Source organism: Protopterus annectens, chromosome 11.part0 (genome assembly GCF_019279795.1).
Source record: "Protopterus annectens isolate FY-2018-M chromosome 11.part0, PAN1.0, whole genome shotgun sequence".
NCBI lineage: Eukaryota > Metazoa > Chordata > Ceratodontiformes > Protopteridae > Protopterus > Protopterus annectens.
This window is the reverse complement of record NC_056745.1, coordinates 398,691,269-398,705,929: the sequence shown is the minus strand read 5'-3', so window position 1 is coordinate 398,705,929 and position 14,661 is coordinate 398,691,269.

Genomic DNA, 14,661 nt, shown 5'->3' with positions numbered 1-14,661 from the left:
TGGCTAAGGTCTTCGACACAATACCCCACTCAGGCATCATAGATAAGCTCAACAGCTTAAACGTAAACCCTTATGTCGCTAGATGAGTTGCAAACTGGCTAAAGGACAGAACCCATAAAGTTAAAATTGCTGGAGCAATGTCAGACTCAAAGCCAGTCACAAGTGGTGTCCCACAGGGATCTGTCCTGGGAACCCTCTTGTTCGGCATTTATTTCTCAGATGTTAAAGCAAACATGGGAGGGTTGTGGCTGACAAAGTTCGCAGATGACTGCAAACTAGGTGCCATAGTCGATACACCAGCGGACACATACATCCTACAAAAAGGCCTCACAGAAATGGACAACTGGTGCCAGAGTCACGGCCTTAAACTAAATGCCAAAAAATGTATAGTCATCCCCTTTGGGAAAAACAAAGAACCCACAAATTATCACATAGACAGCAGCCCACTGAGTATGGAAAAAGTAATCAGAGACCTAGGGACCCAATTCGACAGCGACCTCTCATTTGACACCCACGTTGCCAAAGTGGTTAGAAAAACATTCTACCTTGCACACCTCATCATGAAGGGATTCACATCCAGATCCAAGGATGTCATTGTACCCATATACTCCTCCCTCATCAGACCCATGATTGAGTACAATGCCCCATTTGGTATGTACCTCACCCGGCATTTACAACAGCTGGAGAGACCACAAAAGTACCTCACCAAGAGGATCAAGGGTCTCCAACATATGTCTTATTCTGCCAGACTAAAGAAACTTCAGCTCTATTCAGTAGCATACCGCCTGCTCAGAGATGATCTCTGCCTGACGTACAAGGCCATGTCCAATCAGGATCTGATGGACATGCTCCACATCAAAAATTCCAAATCCATCAGGACCACGAGAGCTAAAGACTTAAACCTTGGCGCAAGTATGAATAGGACATGCTGGAGGGATAGATTCATAACCCAGAGGCTTCCCATGCTTTGGAACAAGATCCCAGTTCATATTGGGCAGAGCCCCTCACTGACTCTCTTCAAGAGAAATCTTGATGAGTGGATGGGAGATCGTAAGTTTACCCCGGGGGTCACATCTGTGTCACTGCTAGACAGGGGCACAGTAAACTAATTCTATTATATAAGGGGACCTTCATTGTGTCACTACTAGACAGAGGCACAGTATTCTAAATTTATTCTGTACATTGTTGTACCATTTCATGGGGTGGCAAAAGCCACATCACTATGGCTAGGCTTACAAATGCCTCAGGGCAGATAGCCTAGTACTATATTATGAAACTATGAAACTATAACTTCCCTGATTTTCTTATATTTAGTCCTATGATTATTCTTTATCAAATATCATTTCGATGGAGTTATGGGATGTATTCAAATACAGCAATACTTCAGCAGCCTGATGACTTCCTAATGGTATATGCTTAATTTACAGTGGGCATGCTGACTGTCCTTGTCCATTTGGTGTGCACACTTCAGAAAACAAATCAGCATTTAATACCAACACAGACTGCATTAGAGACATGTTAGCATTTAATAACAAGAGAGTGCATTAGAGATATGTTAGCATTTAAGAACAACATGGAGTGCATTAGAGATATGTTTTAAAGGTGCTTAGTACTGCTTTGTCCTGTGCTTTCTATCATCTTAACCAGTTATTTGAAATGCTTTTTATCAGCGCTAAACAACTATAGTTTAACTAGACAGAATCCTTGCAGGTAAGTGGCATGTGTGGCTGTTCTTTTTCTACGCATAAAGTACTGCTCAGTTTTTTGTGTATTGTTGATCTAAATTATGACTGCACTTTACACTTAATGCAGTTTGACAAGTTTAGAGGATTATTTTTTTTCTGGGTATGGCTGATTTACGTTTTCCAGAATGTGTGAGTTTTCTTGCTGTAATTTTATGGAAAATGTTTTAGGATGCAGATATTTATGGTGATGGTTACTCAGAAATGGCTAAGCTTGGCCATGGCAACAATGCTTGAATGGCAAAATGTTCTGGTTAAAAGTAAGTCCAACAAAAACCTACATACCTTCAACTAATGATGTGCCCTGTATGCTAATGAGCGTTTAAGTTACCTTTTCATATAAAGTTATTTTTATATTTAGTTGCAGTGTTGGCCACGGTGGTGCAGCACTTAGCGTTGCCGCCTCACAGCAAGAGGTACTCTGGTTCAAGTCTCGGCTGGGGTGCCTTCTGTGCAGAGTCTGCATGTCCTCCCAGTGGTCATGTGGGTTTCCTCTGGGTGCTCCGGTTTCCTCCCACATCCCAAAGACATGCTGTAGGTGGATTGGACACTCTAAATTGGCCTTAGGCTTGAGTGTGTGTGTGCCTTCAGTGGAAGGTTGGGCGCCGGGCTGGCAACGCAACACTGTAAAACTCCACTGCCAATCATGAGTAGACAGGTGATCCACTATGGCGACCCCTAACTGGGAAAAGACAAAAGAAGAAGAAGTTGCAGTGTTCTCATAGCACAAATGATTGTGAAATAATTTATTTTTTCTTTCATAAGTTATCTTCTCTTAATGCAGTTGTAGGGCTTGTGTTAGATTCATTTGATTCTCCAGCATATTCTGATATTTAGCATGTTTAACTGTTTTCAGTTAAATTTTCTGTTGTGTTTTTTGTATGGCATGCTCAGGAATTACTTTATTAAGTGAGTAAGCTGTGTATGTTAGCAAAATGCAGATTTTGCATCTCAGTTGATTGTGTTGAATTTTGTGTCATTATTTGACACAAAGTCACAAACAATGTATACAGTTTTTTTTATGTAACATCTAGTTTCAATTTATATGGTATGCTATGATACTGGTCTATTGTGTCTATTTATTTATTTGTATTTGGTGACTGGGAAGTTGTAGCTGATCAGAGCATGGTTTCAGTGGAAGCTCAAAGAACAAACTTCCACGCTGCAGTCATACTAAACATATATATATATATATATATATATATATATATATATATATATATATATATATATATATATATTTTTTTTATTGCAAAGAAATTTAAACCAGCATAGCTCTATAGCTGGAGCAGTTCACTCCACCATTAAAAGATGATTAAAAAGTATAAACTGTGTATACATATTAATGAAAACTATGCATCCAATGAAGATCCAATTGACAAGCTGTCAGAGCTCAAAACATAGCAGTTCAGGAATTCACAAAGAATGGGCAGGTAAAGGTAAAGCAATCCTTCATATACTTACAAGTATTAACAAATGACTGGAGTGAAGCGGGAAGCAGAATGCAGAACAGAAAATGTTTAACTGAGAGGTATAAAATGGAAAGCAGTGTAATTTGATTATTTGTTTGGTGATTTGTTGATGAAGTACAAAAGTTATTGCATATGCAGAAAGTAGTAGATTAAGATATATATATATATATATTATATAAGACAGGGGTGAGTAGAAGGACCTGTTAGATAGCAGGACTGCTGAAAGGGTAAGAAAGTCTGTGAGGAGTAATGAAGCAATCAGGTAGTAGAAACAAAAATGGATTTGCAAGATGAATGGCGTGCAATGCAAGGAAGAACCAAACAGTTTCTTGGAAAGTAGGGGTATAAATTGTATTCTTGTAATAGCACATTTACATTCCACAGGCTCATTAAAGTGTGCCTTTATGGCTTGAGTGAAGGACATGATGGGAAAATGTTGGTAATTGTGCATGTTACCTTGATATACAGTTAGGCAACAGATACACAGTAGGCTGAGTCTCCAATGTGATTTGTGATAGGAGCAAATTGGGACCGTGGTGGAGTCAGAGTGGTGATGTTTGCAGAGAGGACATTGCCTATCAAGAATATCTCATTGTTATTGGATTTCAGGAGAGGAGAAGATGCTGTGAACCAGTCTCAAGTGACTAAAGACAAGGCAATGTTTAAATTCTAGCCACTGAAGGACAGATAAGTAATGTCTGTGACGGGAAGACCACAGATATATTTTGCATTCTTATTATATACTAGTCTGTGCTTGTGCAACAGAGGCGAATGAACGCTTATAATCACAGAGAAAGAATTGAGCAAAAAAGAGGTTTAAAAGTATGGCACAAACCAGCATGGGCATTTATACAGTTCTTGTGCCTATAAAGACATCAATCCATTCAGTGCAAGTGAAGTCAAAGAATGGATTTTTTTTGAAACTTCATGGTGCCATATTTTGCTTTTTTTCTAAGAAGTGGAAAGAAAAAACCTAGTAGCTATTGAAACTTTGGGACATAACTAGTAGTACTGTGAATTGAGATGGTGTGGTGTTAAAAAGTTGGTCTAAGAAAGTAAGATGGCTACTAATTAGCCTTGTGATTAACTAGGTAAAAGACAATTTAAGTTGTGATTCATGAACATTTGTGCAATAGTGGTCCTACTGCACATGGAAATCACTCAGTGTGGTGGAGATCACTTTAAGTATGGTGTCAGTCTACCAAAGAGAATTCCGAATGGAGGAAATAGAACCGAACGTAGGGATGTCGAGAACACTGATGCTGCATTTTGCATGTCCTACAGTGAGACATTTGTATAGGCAGCTAGTTAGGCTCCTAACCATGATTATTTTTGGAGAAACAGAGAAGCTGTGATAGGATGCTTTTTTATAAAAACTGTAGCACTCCTCTGCCACTTCTAAAATTAGTTCCTTGGAAAAAGTTAGAGAGAACAAGTTGAAGCTGGGATTCATTCATTAGGGTTTCAGTGAAAATTGTTCAGTTATGTCAGATCGTTGTTCCTGGATCCTGAATTCTGGGTGATTTCATGTACTGAGAGTGATTCCAACATTAAAACAAGTAATGGAAAGATTTCATAATTCTTAAAAATTGCAGAGAGGGTTTGGGTTGAGTTCAGGGATCTAGACAATCTTGTTGTTATTAATTCCATATCATTTGGCCATCATATCTCCACAGTAGTTGGGAAAGCTTTTTATGTGGCTCATGTATTTCCTAGGTAACTCCTCTAGATTCAAAGAAGTCTTAGTTCCCCTTTACTTGTATTGTATCAGACCACTTATTGAATATAATGCAACCTGTGTCATGTATTTGTCTAAACATATCACTCAACTTGAGATACCACAGAAATCCATAACTAAAAAGATCTGTGGCCTCAAAAATCTTAGTTATAAGGACAGACTGGCCAGCCCTTTCTAAGTACTCAGTCTCTTAGAGACTCCTTTATGGAGATCTGTGTCTAGCCTTTCAAGTCATGAAAGATCAAGCCCTGTTTTATTGACTATTCCTTCACAGAACTAATGGTATCTCAAATACATGGTTAAAGGCACTAAACCTTCATCAGCATATAAATACAACACATTGGCATGATAGAATCAAATCCCAAGGAATACCTCACCTCTGGAACAAACTTTCATTATATTTTGAATAAAAGTCACTCCCTGGCACCTTCATGGTAAACCGAGATAACTCGATGGGCAGCCTCAAGTTCTTCCCCGGTCTATCCTGTCTTGCCCTCCTTGAAGCTAGAATTAACTTTTGAATAGGGTTTTTTGGCTTGGCTTGAAATGGTCTGCAGACTGTTTTTAAGAGCTTAGTACTAGGCAATCTATATGGCAAAGACTAAAATGATAGAGACATTTCTACTTTGGAGGGTCATTGTAGTGAAGCAGTATCTTTAAATATGCCACAGCATGTTAAACTGTAAATCTCTTGGCTAACAAGTCTGTAGTCTGCTTGTAATATAGACATTTAGCCTTGGTTGAAAAGGTCTAGGAGATAAATGTATGTGAGAGTGTAATATGTTTCAGTAATACCCTTATGTACGGCATACTTTGTACACATCAGTTTAACTAAAGCATGTGATGAGATATGTGATGTCCAGCCAGTACCTCACCAGACTGCCGCCAATTAAATGATATCCCTTATTATCCTGGGTCAATAACTAAGGAGGTTCATTCCTCACTACTGACTCCAACATGAGACTGTCACCTAAATAGAAGTAATATTTCAGAAATTTACCCTAAGAGCACAAAAGAGAACATGCTCTATTCTTCTGGGACTGGACTATATACCTCTGTCCACCCAAATGCATTTTTCTTATTACACACTTCAGAGCAGTGTCCCAGTTTAAGACCTCTGATACACTCACACCAAAAGTAAATTTAAACCTCACACATCCAAACACTTCTGGGAAATCCAGACACAGATTTCCAGCTGTTCTCTTTCCCAAAATAAATACAGGAATGCTGTCACCAATCAGAGGGTCTTCATGCCCTTCAAAAGGGGTGTCCAGTTATGAAAATGAATTATCAAAATAAATAACTGTGGCCAGAACGGCCAGACCTCAGTGTGACCTGGGAAGTATCAAACAGGTAGAAGCACACATTGATCTCTAAAGAAAAGCACTGGTTTCCAGCTACAATGTAAAATAATGAAAAAACATTTAATAATAAGTAAAAATGATTACAAAACTGAAAATCAATAACTATCAAACATTAGAATTCAATCACCAGAAATGTAAATCAAACTGCACGGTAGTAGTCCATTATTCAAGAAAAACTCTATCTTAATAACTAAACTTTCCTGATCTAACTAAACAAATACTGTCCCTTATCTACTCTAAGATATAATAGCAAGGCCAGGACAAGCTTACAATTTTCTTGGTGAGTTCTTTTTTTGTTGGTGTCAACAGACTGCTCAGTACTTGACAAACTGCACAGTTTCTCATTCTCAGCTGTCTTCTTCAGCAGTATCAACTGCCTCAACTGTCTAATTTCAAAATATAACAGTCAGCTGTAAAAAAGATTCCTCTTCTGTCAATCAGCAGTTTAAATAATCTCCTAGCAACAAGGAACAATCCAGTGACATCACATACTGCTTAGCTGATTCTCCACAGTTTGTACTGTAGAATGTCCTTCTCAAACATGTGCAGTTAGAACTTTATCAAAGCAGTGACAGACTCTTCAAGCATTCTATTTAAACAGGGAATGACTCAACATTTTAAACTTATTTACATTTTCATCCAGTTTGGCTTTGTCAAAGGCAGATCATGCCTTTTAAACTTGGTTGACTTTTTCGAAACAGTCACCAAAGCCATTGATGAGGGAAAGGCAGTCCATACAGCCTACCTCGATCTGGCTAAGGCCTTCGATACAATACCCCATTCGGGTATCATTGAAAAACTCATCAGCTTAAATGTCAACCCATACATCACAAGATGGGTTGCAAACTGGCTGAGTGACAGAACCCACAGGGTCAGAGCTGCTGGCGCCATGTCAGACTCAAAGCCTGTCACAAGTGGTGTCCCACAGGGCTCAGTCCTGGGCCCACTCTTGTTTGGCATCTACTTTTCCGAAGTACAAGCAAACACAGGAGGGTTATGGCTGACAAAGTTTGCAGATGACTGCAAACTGGCCATAGTAGAAAACACATCTGACACAGATATCCTTCAGAAGGGTCTCACAGAATCGGATAACTGGTGCCAGAGCCACGGCCTAAAGTTAAATGCCAAAAAATGCATAGTCATACCTTCGGAAAAACAAGGTTACCCCTAGCTACCAAATAGGTGGCAATCCACTGAGCACAGAAGAAGTTATCAGGGACCTGGGGACCCAGGTTGATAGTAGTCTGTCATTGACACCCATGTAGCTAAAGTAGTTAGGAAGACCTTCTACATTGCCCACCTTATCATGAAGGGATTCTCATCTAGATCAAGGGAGGTCATAGTCTCCCTTTACTCATCACTCATCAGACCAATGATTGAGTACAATGCCCCATTCGGAATGTATCTGACCCGACACTTGCAGCAGCTGGAGAGGCCACAAAAGTTCCTCACCAAAAGGATAAAGGGTCTCAAAATCTGTCCTATGCTGCCCGACTGAAAGAACTCCAGCTCTATTCAGTCGCCATCGCTCAGAGGTGACCTTTGCCTAACATACAAGGCCATGTCAAACCCAGATTTGATGAATATGCTTCACCTCAAAAATCTAGATCCATCAGAGCCACAAGGGCGGAGACTTAAACCTTGACACGGCTATTAATAGGACGTGCTGGAGGGATAGCTTCATCACCCAAAGACTCCCTATGCTGTGGAACAAAATCCCGGTACATGTGAGGCAGAGCACCTCGCTGGCCTTGTTCAAGAGAAATCTTGACCAATGGATGGGAGATCGCAGATATACCCCAGGGATTACCTCAGTGTCACTGCTCGACAGAGGCACAGCAAAATAATGGGTATAGTTCCCCATACTAAAGGGGTGGCGTAAGCCACAAAACGATGGGCTAGGCTTGTAAATGCCCTCGGGCAGATAGCCTAGTATGAACCTATGAACCTATGAACAATCACACATGCCGACATACAATACAAGTTAATCTAAGTATATGCACAAATCTTTTGCCAAACATGCTAACACAGGTGACAGTGTTTTCAGTTTCTTGGCAAAACACTAAGCATGCTATGATGCAAGGGATGATAAGCAGTGGAGGTAGAGCAAAGTCAATACTATAAACATTAAGTATAAATTATACAATGACTAAACAATGCTGTATACCTGCGCATAAAGTTGAAAGACAGCCACATTTGCAGTTATAGCTGGACTACATTACCAGATTGTCTAAGTAAAAGAACATACATAAAGAGTAAAAATTACATGGGGTTTCCTGAAATTAACATTAAAGGTAGAAGGTTTGATTAAAACATAGGTAGCAATTGTTTGATATATGATGATCAGTGTGAGGAAAGCTATGCAGACTAAAAGAATGTTAATTATTAAAGTGTAAATATAGTGCTAAAAACTCAGATCATGGTAGATGCTGATTTGAAGTCAGAATCCATGGCCAGGTTGTGAGAGGTTTGGTGAGTCTCTTCACATAGCTGTCATTGCACCCTAGAACCATGGAAGTAAGCATGCCCCTAAATACTGATGGTAGAAGAACATGAGGTAGTGAATACTATGCAGATCTATGCTTTGCCCTTGTGATCAAACCTCACCAGCTGTGGGTAAATCTTGATATACCAATGTACAGTTATTGTTTTAGTACATAATTGATTGAAATGCATGGTTTCTTTTTTGTTTATTCTTTAACAGAGTAAAGGTACTGACCAAAATCGAATCTCTTTAGCGACAACCCAAACTATAAGGAAGAAGTAATTTTAGACAAAGGTACAAGACAATCCATTTTTAAAAATAGAAAGCAGCTTGGCTTCATAAATATGAATAAAATTAAATCCAACACAACATAAAATCTGTAAACCTTTATTATCATGCAGGTAGAGAACACCCTGTGTGTGTGTGTGTCTGTGTGTGTTAAAGATTCTTTTATTCCTTAGCAATTCCAGCTACAACAAGACCAAGATTTTCCTGCATCTATTTTGCTTTATGGGACTACTGTTCTACCATAGACAACCTTCCAGTACTTTTTCTTTCACTTCCCCCTTTCCCATGATGCATTCTGCATGTTAAAATTCACGCTTGGCATTCCACTCCATGTTTACTTCTTTCCCTTTTCCCATACACTACAAAATGTTCCAGTGATGTGCTCTGCCCATGGATGGGACAAATATTTAGTCTACTAACAACCTAGCTATGCAGTAAGTTGGAAACTCATTACTTTTCACAATTACTGATGAACGTCTGCTTAATTTCTCTACACCACTTAAGTAGACAGGGCTTGATTCAAGTAGCATTCTCGGGGTAGCTAGTATTGTGTACTCGTTTTACATGCCAGTAATATAGCATCTGAGCTCTGCTCATTTTGTTATTGTACATTGTGACTGCTATTCGCCACTCTGCGGGTACTGTGCTTGAATAAACAAATGTACTCTGTCTCTATTACTTATTGCACAGCTATCGGCACACTTTAAGTATTAAGATAGCTCAGTTAGCCTCTAGATATTTTATCTGCTTCAGTGTGAAATGTGTTCTAATGTACGTATTTCATGCTGTCTGATATTTGGATTTAATGCTTAGCTGCAAACATAGCTAAACTTGCCATACCAAAAAAAAAAACTGTACTACATATTTGTTTCCTTTTTCTGAAAAATGAACTTGATGTATGGCTGCTAGTGTACAGTACTGTACTATATATTTGTTTGTTCCCTTCAAATTCTATCTCTATTTATCTCCTTACTGTAACTTTTAAACAAGTTTTCCTAGCCTCACCTCTACTCTTCAGCACTGCCTTTGTATTCCTGCTCAGTAAGATCAATGCATAATAACCTTTTTTCTCTTCTCTCTCATATCTTTTTAATCATTAGGTACTAGCCCTCTGGTTTCCATTTGCATCCTTGCTAAACCCAAGAAACATACCTGAAAATCCACTGGCATTAACGGTGTCTCCAGGCTGCAGTATACTACAGTGAACCACAGCCCTTCAATAGCCTATGTACATTGTAATTTATTATATTTTACTGTAAACAACAAACAGTTGCTGTAAATCCCATCCTAGTACCAACTGCACATCATCAAAATGCCCTTTACCCTTCCCATCTATCATCTGTCACTCTCTCACCTTTTATATCTTTACTGTTATCCCTTGTTGTATAACCTTTGCTGTAATAGACTGCATTTAATTTCTACTATAGTAGTTGTCCTACATATCCCATTCTGCATGACTCCTACCTTCGTAGCTCTCTAGGCTCAGACTCCTCACTGACTTCCCTAGATGGTTAGGCTTCTTACCTTCTTAATCTACTAGTGTCCTTTTGAATAACAGGGAAGGGCTGCTCCTTAAACCTGCAGACTATAACAAACATGATAGTAAAACTATAGAAAATAATTAGTTCACAAATAGTTTATTCCTTGGCGATTTCAGCTACAACAAGACCAAGGTCCTTCCCACTCCATTCACCCTCGCTTCTCTTGGGATCACTCCACTCTCCTATCCTATCCCACCCCTAATTCTCACCCACCCAGCATACTGTAAACTTGTACTCTGTCTACCCTGACCACACCCTCAAACCACACCTCACTTTCTGCCTTAACCCTCTTATCTACTCCCACTGCCTTTACCCTAGTAACTCCCCTCAAAGTCAATCACACCTTTTCCTCTTGACCTACTATTCTACCTCATCTCACCTTCTACTTCTGCCTCCCTCCCAACTAATCTGCCATACTACTGAACTACTTTTCATCTAACCCCATCCCAACCCTATAAACCCTACAAATACCTCAACTTACATATCCCTTTCTATCCTAAACTAATCCTCCTCCACTCACTGTTACTTCCCTATTCATGCTACAAATTCTCCTTACTACTCCTCTGCTTCTACACCTCTCTATCTCAACCTCCTACCATCATAGCCTCTCCTACACAAACTTATCTCCTACCCTTACCTGCCCTCCAAGTCTGCAATTGCTCTCACATTCCCAATCTCTCCCTCACTATTCAACCACCAAATCTTTCTCCTTCATAAAATTGCAATATTTCAACATCCCACACTCCCTCCTGAAAACAAACTTAAATCCATCTACCACTACCCTAGCACTTGCCAACTAAAACCAGTTACCCTAAATTTGCTACTCTCTGGTGATGTAAACCCCAACCCAGGACCTATCACACCTCCCCTCTCTCCACCTACCATATGCCAACCTCCTTCTCCCCCCCCCACCACCTTCAACTGCTCCCTCTATAACTACCAGAAACTTAACCAGTTTTGCCCTTAGTATCCAAAGCATTCTATACAAAGTTACAGAACTTCATTCCTGGATTTTTCTCCACTCACTTGACATCCTCTCTCTCCGAAACCTGGCTGAAACCACACAACTCAGATGCAGAAATTCTTTCCCCTTGATATAACATTCTTCACTCAGACAGAACTTTAAAAAGAGGGGGAGCTGTAGCTATAATGTACTCTGATCAGCTCTCCCTCACCCCTCTAGAAATTCCACTTCCCACATTTCACCCTGCTGAACTACACTTAGCAAAATGCAAACTCAGTAATTAAAAAAACTTGCCATTGCTTCCATCTATATTCCCCCAGGTAATAACATACCTACCATTGACGTCGTTGTCTCCTGGATCTCACAAACCATTCCCTATGAAATCTTAATACTGGGTGATGTCAACATTGACTGGAATACACTAACCTCTGACTCACCTCAATCCAGCATTAACCTTTATGGCTTCTCCCAATTAATTACCACTCCTACCCGTATAAATAAACACACTAATACCAACTCCACAATAGAGTGGATACTCCCTTCCAATCCAAACTTATACCACAACCCTAGTGCACTCCATGATACCATGAGTGATCACCTTTCCACCTTTATTCAGAGAAACTCCCCCCAAATTTGCAAATCACACCAATACAAAGAATGCTGCAAACTTCCCAGCTTCAACCCAGATAACTTTAACCAAACAGTCCTCTATTAATTGGTCCATTCTCCACAGCCTCTCCTTAAATGAAGCAACTGCAAAATTAAGTAGTATCTTCCTAGACATTCTGAACTCCCTGGCTCCCATCAGATAAATAAGAAGGAAATCAAACTTTCCCCCTGGCTTACACAATCCACTCACTCTCTTATACAAAGGAGAGAGAAAGAGCGCTTGGGAAAAAATGGGTAAACAATAATCTCCTACATACCTACAACTATACAAAGAACTCAATAACCTAACCAAAAAAAAAGTTACCTACGACAAGAAACACTTCTACCAAAAGCCTCTAACTCCTACTCCAATCTCAAAAGATTTTGAATTTCAATCAACAAACTGTTGCGCCCAGGTAATTAGGTACTTAATTCAAAAGGACAACTCCATCTTCAACATTCTCTCATACCCTACATCTACCCACCTTATATCCTTTTCACTAAAACCTGTTTCCACAGCTTACATTAAATGCCTCCTCAGCAAACTCAAAAATTGCTTTCCATCTCTGACAATCTGCCTGCTAACTTCTATAACTCACTGCTAACTCCATAGCCTATCTAGTCTTCATATTTATCAATAGATCTATTCAAGAATCCATAGTCCTTGAAGAAATTCTATACCATACCCAGCCCGTTGACCCCTCCAACTATAGGCCTATAGCTATCCTGTCTACTCTTTCAAAAATACTTCAGAAGTGTATACATACGCAGCTACTAGACTACCTTCTCCAAGAAAACCTACTACCTCCTACACAGCATGGCTTCCTCCCACAAAACAACACAGCCACAGCACTAATTTCATTTACACAGGTTATCTCCAGAACCCGAGAGAGCAACAGACTAGCCTCCTGCCTATTCCTTGATCTCTCTAAAGCCATTGATACTATCTCCCACAATAAACTAATGTCTAAACTATCTAACCTCAGTCTCTCAAACTCCACTGTTGCCCAGTTCTCAACCTACCTCAATTGGTGTCAGTTTGTCAAGTGGCAAAATGCTCTCTCCCCTTTTCTACCTGTCCAAACTGGAATCCCAAAAGGCTCCATCCTTGGACCACTGTTGTTTAACATATTCACAAACAACCTCCACACATCTGTTTCTCATTCCACACTAATACAATATGCAGATGACTCTCCTATAATCTCCACCTCTGACAATCTCTCACAGCTTCTTAACCTAACTCGAGAAGCTTTCCATTCTGCTGAAAGATGGTTAACTAGCAATCAACTTCTACCTAATCCTAAAAAAAACCAAGCTCCTACTCTTTCTTCTAAATCTCTCTTACATAACAGACCTATATAACATCCTATATACATCCCTCAATAACACAATCATCAAGGTTGATTCTCACATAAAACTCCTAGGCACAATAATTGATGACCACTTGAAATTTGAACCACATACAACAAACCATGAAAAAAGCCACCAAAGGCTAGGGCTGCTCTAAAGGAATGGAAAAGTTCTCAAAAATGAATCTAAGCTTACCCTCTCACAAGCCTACCTACTGTCTACCCTGTTTTATGCCGTCCGTATCTTAACTAAGCTACATTCCAATCTCATGCCCAACCTTGAATTTGCATATAACAAAATTGCAAGCTGTGCAGCTAATCTACTCTATCGCTCTCACCACTACCTACCGTAAAAAAAAAAACTCTAATGGCTTGAATTCCATCAGCAGCTCTTTCTCCCTCAACTGCACATTACTCATTCCATTCTCAACAATCCTACCTTTTGCCCAGCTCTTATCTTTCAGTACACACCCAATCGTAACCTTCGTAGCTCAGATCAACACCGCCTAGAAATTTACAAGCCAGAAAAAACAATAGGTAAACTTCTTTTCAGTCACTCAGTTGCTAATTTATGGAACAAACTGCCACTATCTCTAAGAACTATTACTAGCACAATGTACTTCAAAAAAGCCTTGAAAGATCACCTACTGAAATCTAGGACCTGCTAATATCAGATCCAGCACTAACTTCCCCTCTCAACCTCTGCCCCTTCCAAACATAAACTCTAAAACACACCTAACACATACACTCTCTGCCTCTTTCAAAATTCACTTACATAAATATGAACTAACATAACTTTCAATATACTTATCTTTGTCTGTCTTCTTCCTTCTCTTCTTTTTAATACTTAGTCCTTTCTAACCATTTACTAAATGCCACTATATAAACGTCTACCTCAAACTTGTCACATGTATCCTGCACATGCTGCTGTTTTTCTTTTTTTCGGTAGTACCCTGTATGTACTGATTCCTTTTGTAATATGTATATAAATAAACAGGTGTGTACTGCTGCCCAAAGGTCCAAACCCAGAAAGCAAAAGGCAAAAATGATCAAAATAAAAATAAAAAACA